At 36.6% G+C, this 13,336-nt stretch overlaps 1 long non-coding RNA gene across 4 annotated transcripts in view; it reads right to left on the bottom strand.

Annotated features, from left to right (window-relative positions):
• The window catches only part of LOC141423981 (uncharacterized), a 313,617-nt gene that overhangs the window by 140,087 nt on the left and 160,194 nt on the right, over positions 1-13,336 (bottom strand). The gene's annotated exons all lie outside the window — the stretch shown is intronic.

A 13,336-nucleotide genomic window follows, 5' to 3' on the forward strand; every position in this document is an offset into this window, starting at 1 on the left:
TGCCGCCTAGTGTGTCTGCAACCTTGCCAACAATAACGCAACACAGAGAACTTCAGAAAGACAGCTTTTGCAAGCATCTGGGAAGACTGGGACCTGCCAAACACAAACAGATATAAAACCTCTGTGTGCCACCTGCCTGTGCTGCCCTGTAGATCCATTTTCAACCAAGTGAATCTGCTAGGTGAGTGCAACACACTGTTTGGGAGAGATCCACATATTCTAGCACAGCAGGGGAGCCAATTGCACCCCTTTTGGACAAAACTGGTGGCCCAAAACACAGAGGGAATATTTCTCTCTGCCTGGGGGAGGGAGAGAACACAGAACTTGAAAAAGCCCATGTGGGGGTGGGGCAACTCAGCAGCCCCTGTGGGGAAAGCCAGGTACTGCACTTCTTTGGAGAAACCAGGAGCAAGCTGGAACTGACAGTCTCACCAAGAGAGAAGTTCATCTCTAACTCACAGGCTTGCCCTGTGAGTAGAAGGAGCTGGTGACTGCTCATTTACCAACCCGCTATGGGACCACTTCTAAGAACCCACCTGCTCCACAGGCCCCACCCTACTAAGGAAGCCCAGGCTCAAACACTCAGAGCTGAGCCCCTCAAAGCTGTCCAATAGGGAAGAGCAACACTCATTGCCATGCAACCCAACAAACCAACCTTAAGAAGGGACAGTCTTGGCCAAAGCCCCTAAAAAAAACTAAAGTGTCATCATCTTAACCTGAAATCAGAGGACAGAGTCCAGAACATTCATTAAACTACATAGATATACATATATATGTATGTGTATACATATATATATATATCTTTTTTTATTTTACTTTACTTTTATTTCATTTTTTGTATATATAATTTTTAATTTTAACTTTCATTTTCTTCATTTTTCTTTCATTTTACTGTTGCCTAACTCCCTTCTACATTCTGTCCTAACAGTAACTCGCTCAGTCTTCTATTGCCCACTTTCCTTTCTCTATCCCAATTTTTTCTTTCTCATCACTTTCCATCTTCTCCTCTTTCTTTTCCTCTACTCACCTTCCTCTCCTCCCCCTCCCTCTCCCACTTATACCTTGACCTCCTCAAAATGCACCACTCACTGACTAGTCTATTATATCAACTTTACACATTGCCCCATCCTTCCTATTCTTCAGCACTCTGACAATAACACCCTCTTCCACAACAACTGAACTACATCTGAACACACACTAGAGACTTAGTACCCTAAAACCATGTCTCACACCCCTCCCTCTTCACCCTATCCCCCTTTCCTGCCCCTTCCTCTAGCATTAGCTCTTTCAATACCTTAGTATCCACCTTTACCCAAACAACCATCATCCACTCAATCTCCATGACTTATAGATAATATCACCAAGGAGTCTCTACATATTTTATAAATAGCTGGTCTGCAACTGAATCAGTGAATTTTTTTATTGCTAATTTATACTGCCTAGTCAGGGAACAGAAATAGCACATCAACCTGGTTAAGGACTAAGCCAATCATAGCACTTTAATTGAGTCAAGGAGAAGATAACAGGTGATTAAAATCCCCAATTAGTCACTCAACAACATAGGACCACAGCACATCATAGAAGAATGGGGAGAAGGAGACCAGGAAATGCTACCCCCCAAAAGACCAACAATTCAATAGAGGATGTAGTAGGACATGAAGAAAATGAATTCCCAGTTCTGACCCCACAGAAAAATGATAAATATACCCAATGAGCTCAGTGATGCCCACAAAAAAAAATCTCTCAAAGAGAAAATTCTGGACAAGATCACTGAGAAACTCATTGAAAAGCTACAAGACAGGGTTAGCCTGAAAGTGCAAGATGCACTCAAGAAATATCAAGACCCCACAAATAAAAAACTTGAGAAGATACAGAAACAACTAAATGAACTCAGAGTGGACTTCAACAAACTCTAAAGTGAAACAAAGGAGGCTATAAAAAAAAGATATGTGAAATAAAGAAGAAAGCATAAGATATGAAAGAGGAATTTAGCAAAGACATGGAAAACCTTAGAAAAAGAATCAAACAGAAACCTTGTAAATAAAAAGTTCCTTAAATCAAATAAAAAAAGTACAGGGAAAAGGCCAATCCAGAAGACTAGAACAAGTAGAAGACAGACTCTCTGGTCTTGAAGATAAAATATATATTAAAGAAAAAACAGAAGAACTCTTAGACAAAAGACTCAAGAGCTGGGAAAGGAATACATAACAACTCAGCAACTCCATCAAAATACCAAACCTGAGAGTCATGGGCATCTAAGAAGGAGAAGAGGTGCAAGCCAAAGGGATACATAATATATTCAACAAAATAATACTAGAAAATTTCCCAACTCTCAAGAAAGAGTTGCCCATTCAGTTACAGGAAGCCTCCAAGACACCAAACAGACTTGACCAAAATGGAACCTCTACATGGTATATTATCCTTAAAACAACTAGCAAAGAAAACAGAAAAAGAACACTGAAGGCTGTAAGAGAGAAAAAACAAATAACATATAAAGTAAACCCATCAAAATAACAGCAGATTTCTCAATAGAAACCTTAAAAAACAAGAAGAGCAAGGAGTGAGGCATTTTGAGCACTGAAAGAAAACAACTTCAGCCCTAGGATGCTTTACCCAGCAAAACTATCATTCAAAATTGATGGACAGATAGAAGTATTTCACAATAAACAAACTAAAACAATATATGACCACCAAGCCACAACTACAGAATATACTGAAAGGAGTCCTACACACAGAAAACAAAAACAAACATAACCACAAAAGGATGGGAAGAATTAAACCTCATCAGAAGAACAGACAAGTATTCAGAGAGTAGCATTGAATCAGCTACACACACACAAATCCTTAAACAACAAAAACAACTAAATGGCAGGAATTACCACATACCTCAATACTAATGCTAAATGTTAATGAACTCAACTCTCCATCAAAAGACACCATTTTTTTGTTACAAAAGACCCACCTCATTGACAGAAACAAACACTTGCTTGGGATGAAAGGCTGGAATTTACCAAGCTCACAGCTTTGTAGGAGTAGCAATACTTATATTATATAAAGTGGGCTTCAAACTTAAATTACTCAAAAGAGATAAAGAAGGTCACTTAATACTAATAAAAGGAGAAATACATCAATAGAAAAAAAAACAATTATCAACTTAAACACACCCACTGTCAGTGCATCCAACTACATTAAACATATACTAAAGGACTTAAAACCATATATAGACCCCAACACAGTGTAGTGGAAGACTTTAATACCCCTCTATCAATAGTAGATAGGCCATCCAGACCAACAATCAACAGAAAAATCCTAGAATTAAATGACACAATAGTCTAAAGGAACTGACAGATGTCTACAGAGTATTCCATCCTGCAATATACATTCTTCTCAGCAGCCCGTGGAACTTTCTCCAAAATTGACCATATTTTAGAGCACAAAGCAAGTCTCAACAAATATAAGAAAATTGAAATAACCCTCTGCATGCTATCTGAACACAATGCAATAAAACTAGAACTCAACAACAAAAGTAGCAGCAGAAAATACTCAAACAATTGGAGATTGAACAACACATCACTCAATGATCAGTGAGTCATAGAAAAAATAAGGGAGGAAATAAAAAAATTCCTGAAATTTAATGAAAGTGAAAACACAACCTATCAGAACCTATGGGATTGCAAAGGCAGTCATACAAGGAAAGTTTATAGCCAAGCATGTATATATTAAAAACACAGAAAGACCTCAAATAAATGACCTAATGCTACATCTCAAACTCCTAGAAAAACAAGAACAAGCTACTCCCAAAACAAGAACAAGGAGAGAAACAATAAGAGCCAAAAATCAATGAAATAGAGACCAAAAAAAAAAAAAAATACAAAGAATCAATGAAACAAAAATCTAGTTCTTTGAAAAAATAAACAAGATTGACAAACCCCTGGCAAATCTGACTAAAATGAAGAGGGAAAAGACCCCAAATCAATAAAATTAAAAACAAAAAAGGAGAGATAACAACAAATACCAAGGAAACCCAGGGAATCATCAGGGATTACTCTGAGAACCTATATTCAAATAAATTGGAAAATCTAGAAGAAATGGACAAATTTCTAGGTACATACAACCATCCAAAACCGAACCAAGAGGATATTAATCACTTAAACAGATATATAGCACACAATGAAATTGAAGCATCAATAAAGAGTCTCCCCAAAAAGAAATGCCAAGGACCTGATAGATTCTCCACTGAATTCTACCAGATCTTTAAAGAAGAACTAACACCAACACTCCTTAAACTTTTCCATGAAATAGAAAGGGATGGAACACTCCCTAACTCATTCTATGAAGTCAATATTATACTCATACCAAAACTGGACAGGGACACATCCAAAAAAGAGAACTACAAGCTAATCTTCTTAATGACTATTGATGAAAAAAATCATCAATAGAATAGCCAAGGCAATACTGAGCAGAAAGGCATCACAATACCTGACTTCAAACTATACTACAGAGCCATAGCAATAAAAACAGCATGGTACTGGCACAAAAACAGATATGAAGACTAGTGAAACAGAATAGAGGACCCAGATATGAATCCATGCAGCTATGCCCAACTAATTTTTGACAAAGTTGCTAAAAACGTACAATGGAGAAAAGAGCCTCGTCAACAAATGTTTCTGGGAAAACTGGATATCTGTGTGCAGAAAACTGAAACTAGATCCATGCCTGTCACCCTGAACTAGTGTCAACTAAAGTGGATTAAGGACCTTAATATCAGACCTGAAACCGTGAGGTTAGTACAGGAAAAAAGTGGGGATACACTGGAAGCAATAGGCATAAGGAAGGACTTCCTCAGTAGAACACAAGTGGCTCAGCAACTACGAGAAAGGGTAGACAAATGGGACTACATGAAATTAAATAGCTTCTTCAAACAAAAGGAATGGACTCTAAATTGAAGAGGCCACACAAAGAATGGGAGAAAATCTTTGCTAGCAACACATCAGACAAGGGACTGATAACCAGAATATGCAGGATTCTCAAAAAACTAAACTCCTCCCAAATCAATGACCTAGTAAAGAAATGAGCAACTGAACTAAACAGAACTTTTTCAAGAAAGAAGTCCAAATTGGTAAAAAACACATGAAAAAAATGCTCACACCCCTGGCCATAAAGGAAATGCAAATCAAAACCACACTAAGTTTCCATCTCTCTCCTGTTAGAATAACTACCATCAAGAACATCACCAACAACAAATGTCGATGAGAATGAGGGAAAAAGGAACCCTCATGCACTGCTGGTGGGAATGTAAGCTAGTACAACCACTATGGAAAACAATATGGAGGTTCCTTAAAAAGCTAACAATAGATCTGCCATAGGATCCTGCAATACCACTCTTAGGGATATACCTGAAGGCATGTGAGTCAGGTAACTACAAAGGAACCTCCACACCCATGTTTATTGCAGCACTATTCACAACAGCTAAGCTATTGAAACAGCCAAGATACTCCAGTACGATGAATGGATTAAGAAAATATGGTATTTATGCACAGTGGAATTTTACTCAGCCACAAAGAAGAATGAAATTTTGTCATTCACTGGTAAATGGATGGAACTGGAAAACATCATCTTAAGTGAAGTTAGTCAGGCTCAGAAGACCAAAAATTACATGTTCTCCCTCATATACAGATTATAGACTTAAAAAAATGCAGTGATATTATTGTGCATAGGTTACACTAAGGAGAGGCTGCACCTGGGAGGAATAGGGCAAGGGAAGGAAACCACAAACTTCAATGTGGTTGATATGCTTACTGTATGGGAACAAATAGTAATCAAACTGGCTGAGGCAACTATGGGAAGGGGACTGTGGAGCAGTGAAGAGGACTGGTAGAGATAACCAATTTGGGTTGTGATACATATATGCATGGAAACAACACAAGAAATCTCCCTGCATATCTATTTTTATCTGAAACTAGCAAAATGCCATGTTTTTCTAATTATTTTTTATGTATTTTCTTCTACAAAATCAGAGAACAGGTGGGCAGTTGGCACCAATGGGAAGTGGGAGGTAGTGAGGTAAGAGGTAGAAGGATGAATATGGTGCAAACATTGTGTACACATGTATGTAAATACAAAAATGACACCTGTTGAAACTGTTCTAGGAATGGAGGGAAGAAGTGGAGAGGGGGAATTCAAGTATGATATATTTGGTACATTATAAGAACCTTTGTAATGCTACAATGTACCCACACCCAGCACAACAATAAAAAAGTTTAAAAAAAAATTAAATGGGAAAGAAAAAAAAATCCATAGATGCTTTTAAAAAGACTTAAGCTCTAAAGTCAGAGAGTCTTTAATCCCAACTCTCTTGCTGTAACTGGCAATGTAACAATGACCCAGTTACCCAACCTTTCCGAGCTAATGTCTTCTCTCTATATGTGATACATTGCAATTTCCCCAGCACACAATCCACCATAACTGTTGTGAACAGAAAACACACTTCTCTTGAGGATCCAACAGAGCCTAGGGTGATTGTTCTGAAAAACAGTGATTAACAGACTCAAGACTGTTTTAACTCTTGGAGGAACAAGCTCAACCTCCTCGTTCTACAGATGGGGACATTGAGATAGATAGACAGAAAGTGTGCAATCAAAGTCACATACTTAAATAGTGTCAGAATTTAGATCTTAATATCTACCTAGTCTAGTCCTTTTTGTTCAATATAGTAAATAAATTCTGGTATCTATGGAAAAGTAGACTGACTTTACTATCGAATATTTTTTAGTGCTGGGGATGGTACCAAAGGCCTCAGGCATGAAGCAAGTGCTGAGTTACATCTAAGCCCTATAGGCTGACCTTACACTGGCCTGTGATGCCTACAAATTAGGAGTTGTCCTATTCTCAGCTTGTCTCACATGAGAGACAGTTGCTAGAGCTCTAAATTTAGAGGTTACAGGCTCTGTTGGAGCCTCAAGAAGACTAATGTTTTCTGTTCACAGTAGTTATGGCACATTCTGTGCTGGGGAAATTGCAAGTGTATCACATTTAGAAAGAAGACATTAACTCAGAGGGGTTAGGTGACTGGGCCATGGTTACATTGCCAGTTACAGCAAGAGAGTTGGGATTAAAGACTCTCTGACTTTAGAGCTTAAATCTTTTTCAAAACATCAAGAGATATTGATCTGTTGAATTTGAAAATAAGTGGTAAATAATTATTCCACATAACTAAACTGTTGACTAGTTAATCACAGATGCCATTTTCATCCAAGATGACAAAAGAAGGGGTTAACTCCCTAAATTTATTTTATCATCATTTAGCTATTTCTCTAAAAGAACAGACTAGAATATGGATAATTGAAAGTTCCAGTTAACTGGGTCCTACTTATTTTTTGACTTTTTATTTTTGTTATTTTAAAACCATCTCATTACAAACTCTTATTGGTATAATTGCTTTAGAGCCTGTTCCATATGGTACCTTCTGTACTCTAAACTGTGCTGACCTCAAAAAGAAGGACCCTTTGGATTCAGACAGAGAGCTATACTCAGTTTTTAGAATGAAGGTGACATTTAGTCTCCTAGTTGTGAGCTGGTGGCTTTTCCTATATTTTTATTTTTAAAAATCCAATTTGAGTTTTTTGCCTCACGTCCTCATCTCAGACACCATAAAAAAAAGTAAGCAGAAGAAAAAAATTTTTCCCATAGAAATCTCACACATAATGATGCCAACAGGCCTTTCATTTTACTGGTTGCCTGGCTCACCAGTATATTGGAAATAAGTGAAGATGGGAAAATAACAAGGAACTAGTTTCTGCTGAGGGGAACAAATTCTACAGTTATGAAGTTGTAAGGAAAAGCACAAAGAAAATAATCTTAGTATCACTGAAGAAAGCAATTCTCAGCAGTGAAGCAGTAGCGAAGAACTGGAAATCTTAGGAAACACTCAAAATGGCAGTAATAGCACAAAGACTTTACAATGCTTCAAACTGCAAGGTGAGCTGAATGATGGAGAGACTGTCTTGAGAACTCTTGAGATTAGTTCTCAGATACCTTTTCCTTGCTTTCCCTTTTTTTTTTTCCTAAGTGATTATCTCTTCTATTTAAGACCTTCCACGTTTATATCTTAACAACAGGGAAAGACATTTAAGGTATCATTAATTAAGATGCCATTTGTAGTTCTACTGTGAAGGATAATCACTTGTTAGCTTAAGATGGGAACTCATGACTTAAAATATTTAGATGGCAGGCTCTCTGCTGTGAAGTTAAAAACTAATTCAAATTGATGACAGGAACTAGCTAGACCTTTGAAATGAAGCAAATACTTTTCAAATTTCAGCAGGATTATAATTAATTGACTGCAATAAGTAAAAATTCTTCCTGACTTTTTATATTCTATAGCAGTGGTTCTTTATAAAGCAAAGAGAATATTGTTTTCGTGATCTTTTTAAAGTAAATGGACAAATGTAGACTTAACATGAATTCTTCCTATCTGCACAGTCAATACCAATGACATAACACCATCAGAGACTTTGACTTCGATAGTATCTGTTTTTAAGATACTGATAATAGTCTTCAATATCATGTTAACCACAGGTACTCTAAAAGCATCTTAGAAGCTGAAAAGGTGTCAAGGATCATCTTTCTTTTACTGATGAGAAAATGGAACAGAGCTGGTTCTTTGATTTAGCCAAGATCAAATGTCAGTAAGCAAACAATCTCAAAATCAGAGCCTTTCAAATCTTAATTGACAGTCTCAGCACAGTCAATCCTCTGGGTATTACATGAAAAAATAACATGACTGAATTAAGGCTCAAAGTTTGTGAGATCTCAATTTATTCCCGAAATCTTTTTTGTCACAGGACCATTTGTTCTCATATACAAAATTAGAGTACTTATCAATAACATCATCTGAAAGGTCTAACTAAAAGTTGGGCAATTGTAGGGGGGGAGATAAAAAATCTAAATGTGTATGACTCACCTATACCTCATATTCATCTTACAATTGATTTCTCTCCCCACTGTATTAATGCATATAGTAGCCTCTCTTTATTCATGATTTTTCTCTTCTTATTGTCAGTTACTCACAGTCAACCATGTTGAGAAAATATATGAAAAGTTTCAAAATTAAATAATTCATAATTTTTGCATGCCATTCTAAGTAATGTGATAAAATCTCATGGTATACTGTCCAGGATGCAAATCATCCATTTGTCCCACATATCTGTGTTGTACATGCTACCCATCTGCTAGTTACTTACTAGTAATCTAGATTATCAGGTCAACTGTCCTGCTGTCATGGGGCTTATATTCAAGTCACCCTTATTTTACATATAGTGGCTTCAAATTACAACAGTGGTGATGCTGGCAATTCGAATATGCCAAAGAGAAGCATTAAAGTGTTTCCTTTAAATGAGAAGGTAAGAATATAATGAGATATTGTGAAAGAGGTAGGGGGAGAGAGATCACATTCAAATAACTTTTGTTGTAGTATATTATTAGACTTTTCTATTTTATTATTAATTATTATTGTCAATCTACTGTCTCTAATTTGTAAATTAAAGATAGTTGTAAGTACATATGTATAGGGAAAAAACATTATCAGTAATATCCCAGGTTTTAGGTATCTGCTGGGAATCTTGAAATTATCCCCTCCAAATGAGGGGGACTTCTGTATTCATGTTTTAAGCAGATATTAGGAAAGCATTTTAGAGTAAGTATATAAAAAGAATTGCATACCTCCTGGAAAGCAATCCACATGCATCAACTCTTTCTTCGTTGCAGATTGTGTGCTCTAAAATCCCTTTCAAAGGAATAATTTGTGCTCTGACATTAGTGGTAATATAGGCTCAAGCCTTTATAAATGAAGAAAATAGCTATGAGGATTTTGTCTGTATAGTATTGTAGCTATTTCAGATTTTCAATTAACCTTTGTGCCTGTTTGGCAAATACCACAATTGTCAGACTCCAGTACCATACACTATGTCACAGTATGCAAGATACAGCTAAAAATTTAACTAATACTTGAAGCCAATTTCTGCAAAAAAAAAAAAGAAGAAAAGAAATCACCCTAATTATTCACTTGTATAGAAAAGATGATCAAAAAAGGAAAAGTTTTCTGTATCTGACATGTAAATACCTATCATTACTCAACTCATGCAAGCATCATGTCATCACTATGTTATATTTTAATCCAAGTAGAGGTAGAATATTTCACTTAGTTATTGTATAATCACATGAAGGAAACAATACTTTTCCATCCATAGCTCAGACTACTGCTACATGTACTTGATGACACATATCTGTATAATACACAAATAAAGATATAAATTTTATAAATTTTTCCTTTATTTTCAGGGTCAGTTTTCTATGTTCTAAATATATTGATTACTATATTTGTATATAAAAAATAACAGAAATAGCTCTGTAAAATAATGTTAGCTCTTATATTTACTATTCCCCAATGTCAATAAGGTCAAGATGGGCTGGTGAAGTGGCTCAAGCAGTAAGAGCACCTGTCTAGCAAGCATGAAGTTCTGAGTTCAAACCCCAGTGCCTCCAAAAAAAAAAAAAGGTCAAGAAGAAGCCTGGAGGAAAACCAAAGGAGTACATGGACACAGAATTCTTTGATAGTTACCAGTTTTGCCTTATCAGTAAGCCATCAACAGACATTCTGTTCTCCGGAAGTCAACGTCTCACTTGCTTCAGGATCCACTTGACTAATTTAAGGCTTCTGGTGCATCTATGTGAGCCATTGGGCCTAAGATCTCTTTTATTCAGATAAAATCTTCAGAGGAGGATAAAATTCTCCTTCTTTGTGGACTAGAAGATGACATAACTTCTAATCTTCATTTATGTCTTAGACAGCCTAGCTTATTGTTTTATATTTCAATTATTATACTAAATCAAGAGGGTTAGTAATAACCTTTTAACATGAGCTCTTTATATGTAGAACTTAAACACTCCTAAACAGAAAGTTACTACAAGGGGAAAAAATATGAGAAATGTTGCCCATCTTAACTAAAGTTTATTCTGGAAGCACAAAAACTATCAAGAATCAGGTATTGTAGTTTGGATATGAAGTGGGTCCCTACAAGATTCAAGTGTTGAAAGCTTGGTCCCTAACTGGAGGCACTATTAAGAGGTTATTGCATCATAAAGACACTAATTTCATCAATAGGTTAATCTATTGATGAGTGAACACTGAAGGGACTATTAGGAGTGAGACCAGTTTGGAGGAAGTAGGTCATTGAAGGCATGTCTTTAAAGGGTATAGCTTGTTCCTGGTCTCTTCTTGTTGCTCTCTCTGCTTCCTGGCCACCATAAAATGAGCACCTTTGCTCTGCCATGCCTTCCTGCCACCATGATATTCTGCCTCACCACAGGTCAATAGCAATGGAGCAAGCCAAGCATGTACTGAAACCTTGGAAACTGTGAGCCAAAATAAATCTTTCATTCTTTAAATGATTTTCTTAGGTATTTTGTCACAGTGGTGAAAAGCTAACTGAAACAAATGGTAAATATTTGTTTGAGATGTGGTTAGAAAGCTTCAGGTCATAAAACAGTTCAAAAAGAAGAGCTGGAAATTTTCTGGACAAGGAAGAATAAGACAATTCCAGAATATGAAAGATTGAAGTACTTATCTTTTGGACTTGAATTATGAGTAGCCCTCTGCTATTCCACAGAAAATTATACCAGTGATTCGCAGATAAGTCAAGAAGAAAACCAAGAGATGGATCTGCCAAGAACAGATGCTGAACCAGACCTGAGGGTTTTATATAGATTCAATCTGCCCACAAAGCCATGCATTTTCACAGGAAATCAACAGTGTATGTTTGGGGTAGGCGATAGAGTGGTAGAATTTTCCTATTTTTTCCAGCTCCTTCCGTGGATAGAATGGGCTCCTTTCAAGTAAACTAGACTTCACCAGAGCACAGTTGTATTACAGTGTGCAGGTTGTTAGGTAAGTGTAAACAGGATGCCTCTGGGTTTCTTCTAACTTCCCTAATTGCTCCTCCTCCATTCTCTTTACTATGTCCTTCTTTTTCTTCCACACATCTCAAACTTTTGGAATGTCCCAACAATTGTTCCTTGGTGCTCCTTTCTTTCCTAAGTACCCTCACTCTTTTGCCAATCCCACTCTAGTCTCAGAGCTTTACTCACTATTGATAAGCCAACAACTCTCAAGTTTCTATGGTGAATTTCAACCTCACCATCACTCTACTCAGCAACTCACTTTGGATTCCTAATGGCCATCTCATATTCGCCTTGCCCAAAAGCTATCTACATCTACCTGAAGACTTTCTTCTTTTAGATTATAGCAATTCCTAGCTAAGACTCAATTTGAAAAACTTGAGATCAATCTTGACTTCCCACTTTTTTCTTTACTACACTGTCCATCTTCATGCAAATTCTATTGCTATTTCTATCAAGTATCAGACACTTTTTCCTTCACTCCCACTTTTTTTATACTCTTCAAGCCACTGTCATCTCATTACATCTAATCCCCAGGATTCTGTTTAAGATAGACAGACACTAACCCTTCACAGAGAACCTACATTATCTTATGGTCATTCAGAATATTTTTCACCTTGCCTCTTGTTTTAACAAAATGTATCTAAATTTCAGGTAGAGAAAAATAGTTTCTTATTAATAAAATGCATAGTCTTCCAACTATACTGCTTCACCAAGTCCTACATAATCTTGAATGTTGACACTTAATACCCTAGATTTTTGAAACCCCAAAATCCTTTACTCTATTTTGATACTTTGTCCTGTGGCAGTGGGAATACTTCACAAATTATTTTTCACATAGAGGAAGAAAAAGTTGAAAAATAATTTCTGGAAATGAAAAAAAAATACAATGGATGACTCCCCCATATATACAGCCTGAAATGCTTTTAACAGATTAAATGGAGGGCCAATTTAGCTTGTGCTGCTGGAAGAACGTTCTTTTTCAGGAAGAAGTTTGGCTATTTCAGAAATTCAGAGTGCATGCTAGCCTTCAGATCACCCTTCCATATTCCTTCCATTTGCCAGCTCTATGGTATTTAGGATTTCCTTTAAAAGGGAAATTTAGGATATTTTGTAGTTATCTTTCACCATGAAATTTTGTAGTAACACCTGAGCCTCCTTTACCTCCACACACCAAATCCCTCACAAGGTACCACCTGCTACCTCTGACCAATTTTAGTTCCAAATTTGTAAGCCATCTGTTGTTCAGAGATGAGTGATAATGAGGATTCTTAGAAATTCTGGGCCAGCTACCACTTGTGACAAGAATCAATAATCTTAAGTGAACAATCTCAGATGTTCAGAAAATTATGTTCTTATGTTAGTCAACTTTCCATCACCT

The sequence above is a fragment of the Castor canadensis genome, chromosome 1, assembly GCF_047511655.1.
Source record: "Castor canadensis chromosome 1, mCasCan1.hap1v2, whole genome shotgun sequence".
NCBI classification, from domain to species: Eukaryota; Metazoa; Chordata; class Mammalia; order Rodentia; family Castoridae; genus Castor; species Castor canadensis.